We start from the raw sequence: 9,556 nt of genomic DNA, 5'->3' as shown, positions 1-9,556 counted from the left end.
TCGGGCCCGTGGGGGCCCTACGCGGGCCGAGCGGGCCGGCGCGCGGGTGGAGGCGCGGCGAAGTGGGCGCGGCGACCGGGCGAATAGGGAGGCGCCACGTGGCGCGGACAGGTGGAGTGGACGTGTCCGGCCGGACGGAAAAGTGTCCGCCGGCGTGTGGAGACGAAGGAGACTAGGGTTTCGGGGGAAGGAGAAGGAGAATTTCGGAGGGGGTCTTTATATAGGCATAGAGGGAGCTAGGAGAGTCCAAATGAGGTGCGGTTTTCTGCCACGCGATCGTGATTGAACGCTCTAGATGATGGAGAAGGTTTTGGTGGGTTTTGGGCCAAATTGGAAGGGTGTTGGGCTGCAACACACACGAGGCCTTTTCGGTCCCTTGGTTAACCGTTGGAGTATCAAACGGAGTCCAAATGATACGAAACTTGACAGGCGGTCTACCGGTAGTAAACCAAGGCCGCTTGGCAAGTCTCGGTCCAATCCGGAAATTTTTAATCCCCACACACGAAAGAAAGGTAGAAATGACCACCGGAGGAGAACGAAGCGCCGGAATGCAAAACGGACAACGGGGAAAAGCTCGAATGCATGAGATGAACACGTATGCAAATGCAATGCACATGATGACATGATATGAGATGCATGACAACGATAACAACACACGGAGACAAAAACCCGAACCCGAGATAATAAAATAACTTAAGGCCGGAAACAGCAAGAGTTGGAGTACATATTGGGAAAGTCATATCCGGGGTGTTACAACACTCCACCACTACGAAAGGATCTCGTCCCAAGATCTAGGATTGAAAGAACGTCGGGTATCCAGAATGGAGGTGATCCTCACGTTCCCAGGTAGCTTCACGGTCGGAATGGTGTGACCACTTGACTTTGAGGAATTTGATTGACTTGTTGCGAGTCTTGCGTTCAGTCTCTTCAAGAATAGCAACTGGGTGCTCACGATAAGAGAGATCCTCTTGGAGCTCAATGTCCTCGAAGTTGATGGTGCGGTCAGGAGTCTTGAAGCACTTTCGGAGCTGAGAGACATGGAACACATCATGAACATTTGCAAAGTTTGAAGGAAGCTCATGTTGATAGGCGAGATCGCCTCTCTTGCTGACAATCTTGAAAGGTCCCACGTATCTGGGGGCAAGCTTCCCTTTGATACCGAAGCGACGAGTACCTTTCATAGGAGAGACACGGAGGTAAACATGATCTCCGAACTTGAAAGCCAAATCACGGTGCTTACTGTCATAGTAGCTCTTCTGGCGGGATTGGACTGCTTTGAGGTTATCTCGAATGACTTTGCACACTTCCTCTGCCTTTGAGATTAAGTCATTACCCAAAAGCTGACGTTCACTAGTTTCAGACCAGTTGAGAGGGGTACGGCACTTCGTGCCATACAGAATTTCAAATGGGGCCTTGCCCGAACTTGCTTGAAAACTGTTGTTGTAGGAGAATTCAGCATAAGGAAGACAATCCTCCCACTTCATGCCGAAGGAGATCACACAAGCCCTGAGCATATCTTCAAGAATCTGGTTGACACGCTCGACTTGACCGCTAGTTTGAGGATGGAAAGCTATACTGAAGCGGATGTTGGTGCCCATGGCCTTCTGAAAAGAATCCCAAAACTTGGAGGTAAAGATGCTTCCATGGTCTGAAGAGGTCACTTGTGGAATACCGTGCAGAGAGACAATTCGAGAGGTATAGAGTTCCGCCAATTGAGCTGCAGTGATTGACTCTTTGATAGGCAGAAAGTGAGCCACTTTGGTGAGTTTGTCGATGACAACGAATATAGCATCATTGCCACGCTTGGACTTTGGAAACCCAGTCACGAAGTCCATTTCAATGTGGTAAAACTTCCATTCTGGAATGGCAAGAGGTTGGAGGAGACCTGCTGACCTCTGGTGTTCTGCCTTCACTCTTCTGCAGACATCACACTCATTCACGAATTGATCAATCTCGCGCTTCATTCGAGTCCACCAATAAGCCTGCTTGAGGTCCTGATACATCTTCGTGCTCCCAGGGTGGATGGAGAGGAGAGAATTGTCAGCCTCGTTCATGATCACTTTACGGAGGTCACCTTTGGGCACAACAATACGATCCTCGAAGAAGAGAGTATCCTTGTCATCAAGGCGGTAGCACTTGTACTTGGGTTGACTCTTGGCAATACCAATCTTCACCTTTTTCATCATAGCATCAAGAAGCTGGGCTTGGCGAATCTGGTCTTCCAAGGTAGGAGAGACTTGAAGGTTGGCGAGGAAACCTTGAGGAACAACTTGCAGATTAAGTTTGCGGAAAGCTTCACAAAGCTCGGGTTGATAAGGCTTGAGAATCAGACTGTTGCAATAAGCCTTCCTGCTCAATGCGTCAGCAATCACATTGGCCTTGCCTGGAGTATACTCGATACTCGGATTATACTCTTGAATCATTTCGACCCATCGAGTTTGCCTGAGGTTGAGATTAGGCTGAGTGAAGATGTACTTGAGACTCTTGTGATCAGTGAAAATGTCCACTTTTCTTCCCAATAAGAGATGTCTCCAAGTCAAAAGAGCATGCACAACTGCCGCCAACTCGAGATCATGAGTGGGGTTGTTCTTCTCATTGGGCTTCAACTGGCGAGAGGTATAAGCAACAACTTTCTTCTCTTGCATCAACACTGCGCCAAGACCTTGGAGAGAGGCATCACAAAAGACCTCGTACGGCTTGGATTCATCAGGCGGAGTCAGAACTGGAGCAGTGATCAATTTCTCTTTCAAAGTGTTGAAAGCAATGTCACACTCCGGAGACCAAACGTACTTGACTTGCTTCTGGAGAAGATTTGAGAGAGGCTTCGCGATCTTTGAAAAGTTTTCAACGAATCTTCGGCAATAGCTTGCGAGACCGAGGAAGCTACGGAGTTGCTTCACGTTCTGAGGAGGTTCCCAATTCACAATTGCAGACACCTTCTCAGGATTCACCGCGATGCCCTTGGCAGAGATGATATGACCAAGATAAAGGACCTCATCGAGCCAAAATTCGCACTTGGAGAACTTGGCGTAGAACTTGTTTTCCCTCAACTTATCGAGTACCAAACGCAAGTGCTTGGCATGATCTTCCTTGTTCTTCGAGAAAACCAGAATGTCGTCGAGATAGACCAAAACGAAGTCATTGGTGTAGGCGTTGAATATGAAGTTCATCATGCGAGAGAATGTCGGAGGAGCGTTGACGAGGCCAAAAGACATGACAGTGTATTCGTATGAACCATAGCTTGTCCTGAAAGCCGTCTTGGGAATATCTTGCTCACGGATTCGAATCTGATGATAACCCATACGGAGATCAAGCTTGGAGAATACTTGGGCACCTTTGAGTTGTTCGAACAGCTCGTTGATGTTGGGAAGTGGGTATTTGTTCTTGATGGTCTTCTTGTTCAATGGACGGTAATCAACACAAAGTCGGTCCGTTCCATCCTTCTTCTTCACAAAAAGAACACCACAACCCCACGGAGAAGAACTAGGCCGGATGAGACCCATTCTCTCTTGAATATCGAGTTGCTTCTTCAGCTCCTTCAACTCTTCAGGTCCGAGCTTGTAAGGACGCTTGCACACAGGTTTCGTGCCAGGCTCAAGATCAATAACGAATTCAACTGGCCGGTGCGGAGGCATTCCTGGAAGCTCTTCTGGAAAGACGTCTTGATAATCGCAAACGACTGGAATTTGCAAGATGGCATCCAATTCACCCTTCTCATTGAGAGAAAATAGACGGATGGTATCGTCACGAGCGGCAAAGACAATTACATCCTCAGACGAATGAGTCAATTAAATCTGCCTGACTGCACAATCAAGCTGAGCCTTGTGCTTAGAAAGCCAATCCATTCCAAGAATAAGATCAATATCTGAGTCACTAAGAACGTTTGGAGAGGACAAGAACTTATAGTCACCCAAAGTGATTGTAACATCCGGAACACATACTCGAGATGTCATTTGACGGGCCGGAGAAACAATAGCCAACGGTTTCAACAACACTTGAGTAACAAAATCATGCTTAGATGCAAAAGGTCTCGACATGAAACAATGCGATGCACTAGTGTCAAAAAGAACTCTTGCAGGAATATCGTTAACAGGAAGGTTACCCATGATGACATCTGATGAATCCTCTGCCTGAGCTGCATTCACCATATTGACCTTGGCGTACTTGGGGTTATGCTTGACCACAGCTGTACTTGTCGATCTCACAGGAGGAGGAGGAGGGAGACGCCTCTGATTGAGACACTTGTTGGCATAGTGACCCTTCTGTTGGCACTTGTTGCACGTGACCTCTGAAAGCGGACGGTGATACGGAGCACTCAATCTTGGAGCTTGAGACAAAGTCTTGTTCTGAAAGCCAGGGTTGGGTGGGTGGGAAGATCCAATGCCACCTTTGCTCTTCTGCTGATACGGCTGACGGAACGGAGGAGGAGGAAGCCAATACTTCTGCTGCTTGGCCACTTGAGTAGAGGAAGAAGGAGTAGTGTCTCTGACTTGCTTCTTGGAAGCATCACACCTCAGTTGAGCGGCCTCTTGCTTCAATGCCATGTTGTAGAACTCATCGTATCTCAAGGGCTCAAAGAGAACAAGAGCTAGCTGAATTTCTTCTCTGAGACCACCCCTGAACTGGTATATCATGCTCTTCTCATCAGGTACGTCCTGCTTAGCAAAGCGGGCGAGCTTCTGAAACAACTTGTTGTAGTCATAGACAGACAAAGAGCCTTGCTTCAGGTTGCGGAATTCCTCACGCTTGCTTTCAACCACGCTCTGAGGGATATGATGATCTCTGAAATCTTGACGGAATTCATCCCAGGTAATAACACGTCCACCTCTAGAATCCTTGAACTGCTGGAACCATTCTGCAGCTTGATCTTGTTGGGGAACGTTGCAGAAAACAAAAATTTTCCTACGGTTTCACCAAGATCCATCTATGAGTTCATCTAGCAACGAGTGATCGGATTGCATCTACATACCTTTGTAGATCACGCGCGGAAGCGTTCAAAGAACGGGGATGAGGAAGTCGTACTCGACATGATCCAAATCACCGGAGATCCTAGCGCCAAACGGACGGCACCTCTGCGTTCAACACACGTACGGTCAGCGTGACGTCTCCTCCTTCTTGATCCAGCAAGGGGGGAAGGAGAGGTTGATGAAGATCCAGCGGCACGACGGCGTGGTGGTGGATGCAGGGGTCACCGCAGCAGGGCTTCGCCATTCTACTGTGAGAGGGAGAGGTGTAGCAGGGGAGAGGGAGGCGCCAAGACTCAAGGGTGCGGCTGCCCCCTCCCTCCCCCCTTTATATAGGCCCCCTAGGGGTTGCACCGGCCCTAGGAGATGGGATCTCCTAGGGGGCGGCGGCCAAGGGGTGGAGTGCCCCCCAAGCCAGGTGGGGCGCCCCCCCACCCTAGGGTTCCCAACCCTAGGCGCATGGGGTGGGCCAAGGGGGGCGCACCAGCCCACTATGGGCTGGTTCCCCTCCCCACTTTAGCCCATGGGGCCCTCCGGGATGGGTGGCCCCACCCGGTGGACCCTCGGGAACCTTCCGGTGGTCCCGGTACAATACCGGTGACCCCCGAAACTCCCCCGATGGCTGAAACTGCACTTCCTATATATAATTCTTCACCTCCGGACCATTCCGGAACTCCTCTTGACGTCCGGGATCTCATCCGTGACTCCGAACAACTTTCGGGTTACTGCATATTCAGATCTCTACAACCCTAGCGTCACCGAACCTTAAGTGTGTAGACCCTACAGGTTCGGGAGACATGTAGACATGACCGAGATGGCTCTCCGGTCAATAACCAACAGCGGGATCTGGATACCCATGTTGGCTCCCACATGCTCCTCGATGATCTCATCGGATGAACCACGATGTCGAGGATTCAAGCAACCCCGTATACAATTCCCTTTGTCAATCGGTATGTTACTTGCCCGAGATTCGATCATCAGTATCCCAATACCTTGTTCAATCTCGTTACCGGCAAGTCACTTTACTCGTACCGTAATGCATGATCCCGTGACCAGACACTTGGTCACTTTGAGCTCATTATGATGATGCATTACCGAGTGGGCCCAGAGATACCTCTCCGTTATACGGAGTGACAAATCCCAGTCTTGATCCGTGTCAACCCAACAGACACTTTTGAAGATACCCGTAGTATACCTTTATAGTCACCCAGTTACGTTGTGATGTTTGGTACACCCAAAGCACTCCTACGGCATCCAGGAGTTACACGATCTCATGGTCTAAGGAAAAGATACTTGACATTGGAAAAACTCTAGCAAACGAACTATACGATCTTGTGCTATGTTTAGGATTGGGTCTTGTCCATCACATCATTCTCCTAATGATGTGATCTCGTTATCAATGACATCTAATGTCCATAGTTAGGAAACCATGACTATCTGTTGATCAACGAGCTAGTCAACTAGAGGCTTACTAGGGACATGTTGGTGTCTATGTATTCACACATGTATTACGATTTCCGGATAACACAATTATAGCATGAATAAAAGACAATTATCATAAACAAGGAAATATAATAATAATCCTTTTATTATTGCCTCTAGGGCATATTTCCAACAGTCTCCCACTTGCACTAGAGTCAATAATCTAGTTACATTGTGATGAATCGAACACCCATGGAATTCTGGTGTTGATCATGTTTTGCTCTAGGGAGAGGTTTAGTCAATGGATCTGCTACATTCAGGTCCGTATGTACTTTACAAATATCTATGTCTCCATCTTGAACATTTTCACGAATGGAGTTGAAGCGACGCTTGATGTGCCTGGTCTTCTTGTGAAACCTGGGCTCCTTGGCAAGTGCAATAGCTCCAGTGTTGTCACAGAAGAGTTTGATCGGCCCCGATGCATTGGGTATGACTCCTAGGTCGGTGATGAACTCCTTCACCCAAATTGCTTCATGCGCTGCCTCCGAGGCTGCCATGTACTCCGCTTCACATGTAGATCCTGCCACGATGCTTTGCTTGCAACTGCACCAGCTTACTGCCCCAACATTCAAAATATACACATATCCGGTTTGTGACTTAGAGTCATCCAGATCTGTGTCGAAGCTAGCATCGGCGTAACCCTTTACGACGAGCTCTTTGTCACCTCCATAAACGAGAAACATGTCCTTAGTCCTTTTCAGGTACTTCAGGATATTCTTGACCGATGTCCAGTGTTCCTTGCCGGGATTACTTTGGTACCTACCTACCAAACTTACGGCAAGGTTTACATCAGGTTTAGTACACAGCATGGCATACATAATAGAACCTATGGCTGAGGCATAGGGGATGACACTCATCTCTTTTATATCTTCTGCCGTGGTCGGACATTGAGCTGAGCTCAATTTCACACCATGCAACACAGGCAAGAACCCCTTCTTAGACTGATCCATATTGAACTTCTTCAATATCTTATCAAGGTATGTGCTTTGTAAAAGACCTATGAGGCGTCTTGATCTATCTCTATAGATCTTGATGCCTAATATATAAGCAGCTTCTCCAAGGTCCTTCATTGAAAAATTCTTATTCAAGTAGGCCTTAATGCTGTCCAAAAGCTCTATATCATTTCCCATCAAAAGTATGTCATCTACATATAATATGAGAAATGCTACAGAGCTCCCACTCGCTTTCTTGTAAACACAGGCTTCTCCATAAGTCTGCATAAACCCAAACGCTTTGATCATCTCATCAAAGCGAATGTTCCAACTCCGAGATGCTTGCACCAGCCCATAAATCGAGCGTTGGAGCTTGCACACCTTGTCAGCATTCTTAGGATCGACAAAACCTTCCGGTTGCATCATATACAATTCTTCCTTAAGGAAACCATTAAGGAATGCTGTTTTGACGTCCATTTTCCATATCTCATAATCATAGAATGCGACAATTGCTAACATGATTCGGATAGACTTCAGCTTCGCTACCGGTGAGAAAGTCTCATCGTAGTCAACCCCTTGAACTTGTCGATAACCCTTAGCGACAAACCGAGCTTTATAGATGGTCACATTACCATCCGCGTCTGTCTTCTTCTTAAAGATCCATTTATTTTCTATAGCTCGCCGCTCAACGGGCAAGTCAGTCAAAGTCCATACTTCGTTTTCATACATGGATCCTATCTCGCATTTCATGGCTTCCAGCCCTTTGTCGGAATCCGGGCCCGCCATCGCTTCTTCATAGTTCGAAGGTTCACCGTTGTCTAACAACATGATTTCCAAGATAGGGTTGTCGTACCATTCTGGTGCGGAACATGTCCTTGTGGACCTTCGAATTTCAGTAGGAGCTTGATCAGAAGTATCTTGATCATCATCATTAACTTCCTCTCTAATTGGTGCAGGCACCACAGGAACATTTTCCTGAGTTGCGCCACTTTCCGGTTCAAGAGGTAATACTTCATCAAGTTCTACTTTCCTCCCACTTACTTCTTTCGAGAGAAACTCCTTCTCTAGAAAGGATCCATTCTTGGCAACAAAGATCTTGCCTTCGGATCTGAGGTAGAAGGTATACCCAATAGTTTCTTTAGGGTATCCTATGAAGACGCATTTTTCCGACTTGGGTTCGAGCTTTTCAGGTTGAAGTTTCTTGACATAAGCATCGCATCCCCAAACTTTTAGAAATGACAGCTTAGGTTTCTTCCCAAACCATAATTCATACGGTGTCGTCTCAACGGATTTCGACGGAGCCCTATTTAAAGTGAATGCGGCAGTCTCTAAAGCATAGCCCCAAAATGATAGCGGTAAATCGGTAAGAGACATCATAGATCGCACCATATCTAATAGAGTGCGATTACGATGTTCGGACACACCATTACGCTGAGGTGTTCCAGGCGGTGTGAGTTGTGAAACTATTCCACATTTTCTTAAGTGTGTGCCAAATTCGTGACTCAAGTATTCTCCTCCACGATCTGATCGCAGGAACTTGATTTTCCTGTCACGTTGATTCTCAACCTCACTCTGAAATTCCTTGAACTTTTCAAAGGTCTCAGACTTGTGTTTCATTAAATAGACATGCCCATATCTACTCAAGTCATCAGTGAGGGTGAGAACATAACGATAGCCACCGCGAGCCTCAACACTCATTGGACCGCACACATCAGTATGTATGATTTCCAATAAGTTGGTTGCTCGCTCCATTGTTCCTGAGAACAGAGTCTTGGTCATTTTACCCATGAGGCATGGTTCGCACATGTCAAATGATTCATAATCAAGAGACTCTAAAAGTCCATCTGCATGGAGCTTCTTCATGCGTTTGACACCTATGTGATCAAGGCGGCAGTGCCACAAGTATGTGGGACTATCATTATCAACCTTACATCTTTTGGTACTCACACTATGAATATGTATAGCATTACGCTCGAGATTCATTAAGAATAAACCATTCACCATTGGAGCATGACCATAAAACATATCTCTCATATAAATAGAACAACCATTATTCTCAGATTTAAATGAGTAGCCATCTCGTATTAAACGAGATCCTGATACAATGTTCATGCTCAAACTTGGCACTAAATAACAATTATTGAGGTTCAAAACTAATCCTGTAGGTAAATGTAGAGG

Source organism: Triticum dicoccoides, chromosome 1A (genome assembly GCF_002162155.2).
Source record: "Triticum dicoccoides isolate Atlit2015 ecotype Zavitan chromosome 1A, WEW_v2.0, whole genome shotgun sequence".
NCBI lineage: Eukaryota > Viridiplantae > Streptophyta > Magnoliopsida > Poales > Poaceae > Triticum > Triticum dicoccoides.
The sequence above is the reverse complement of the archived record's forward strand: the minus strand, read 5'-3'. Positions refer to the sequence as shown.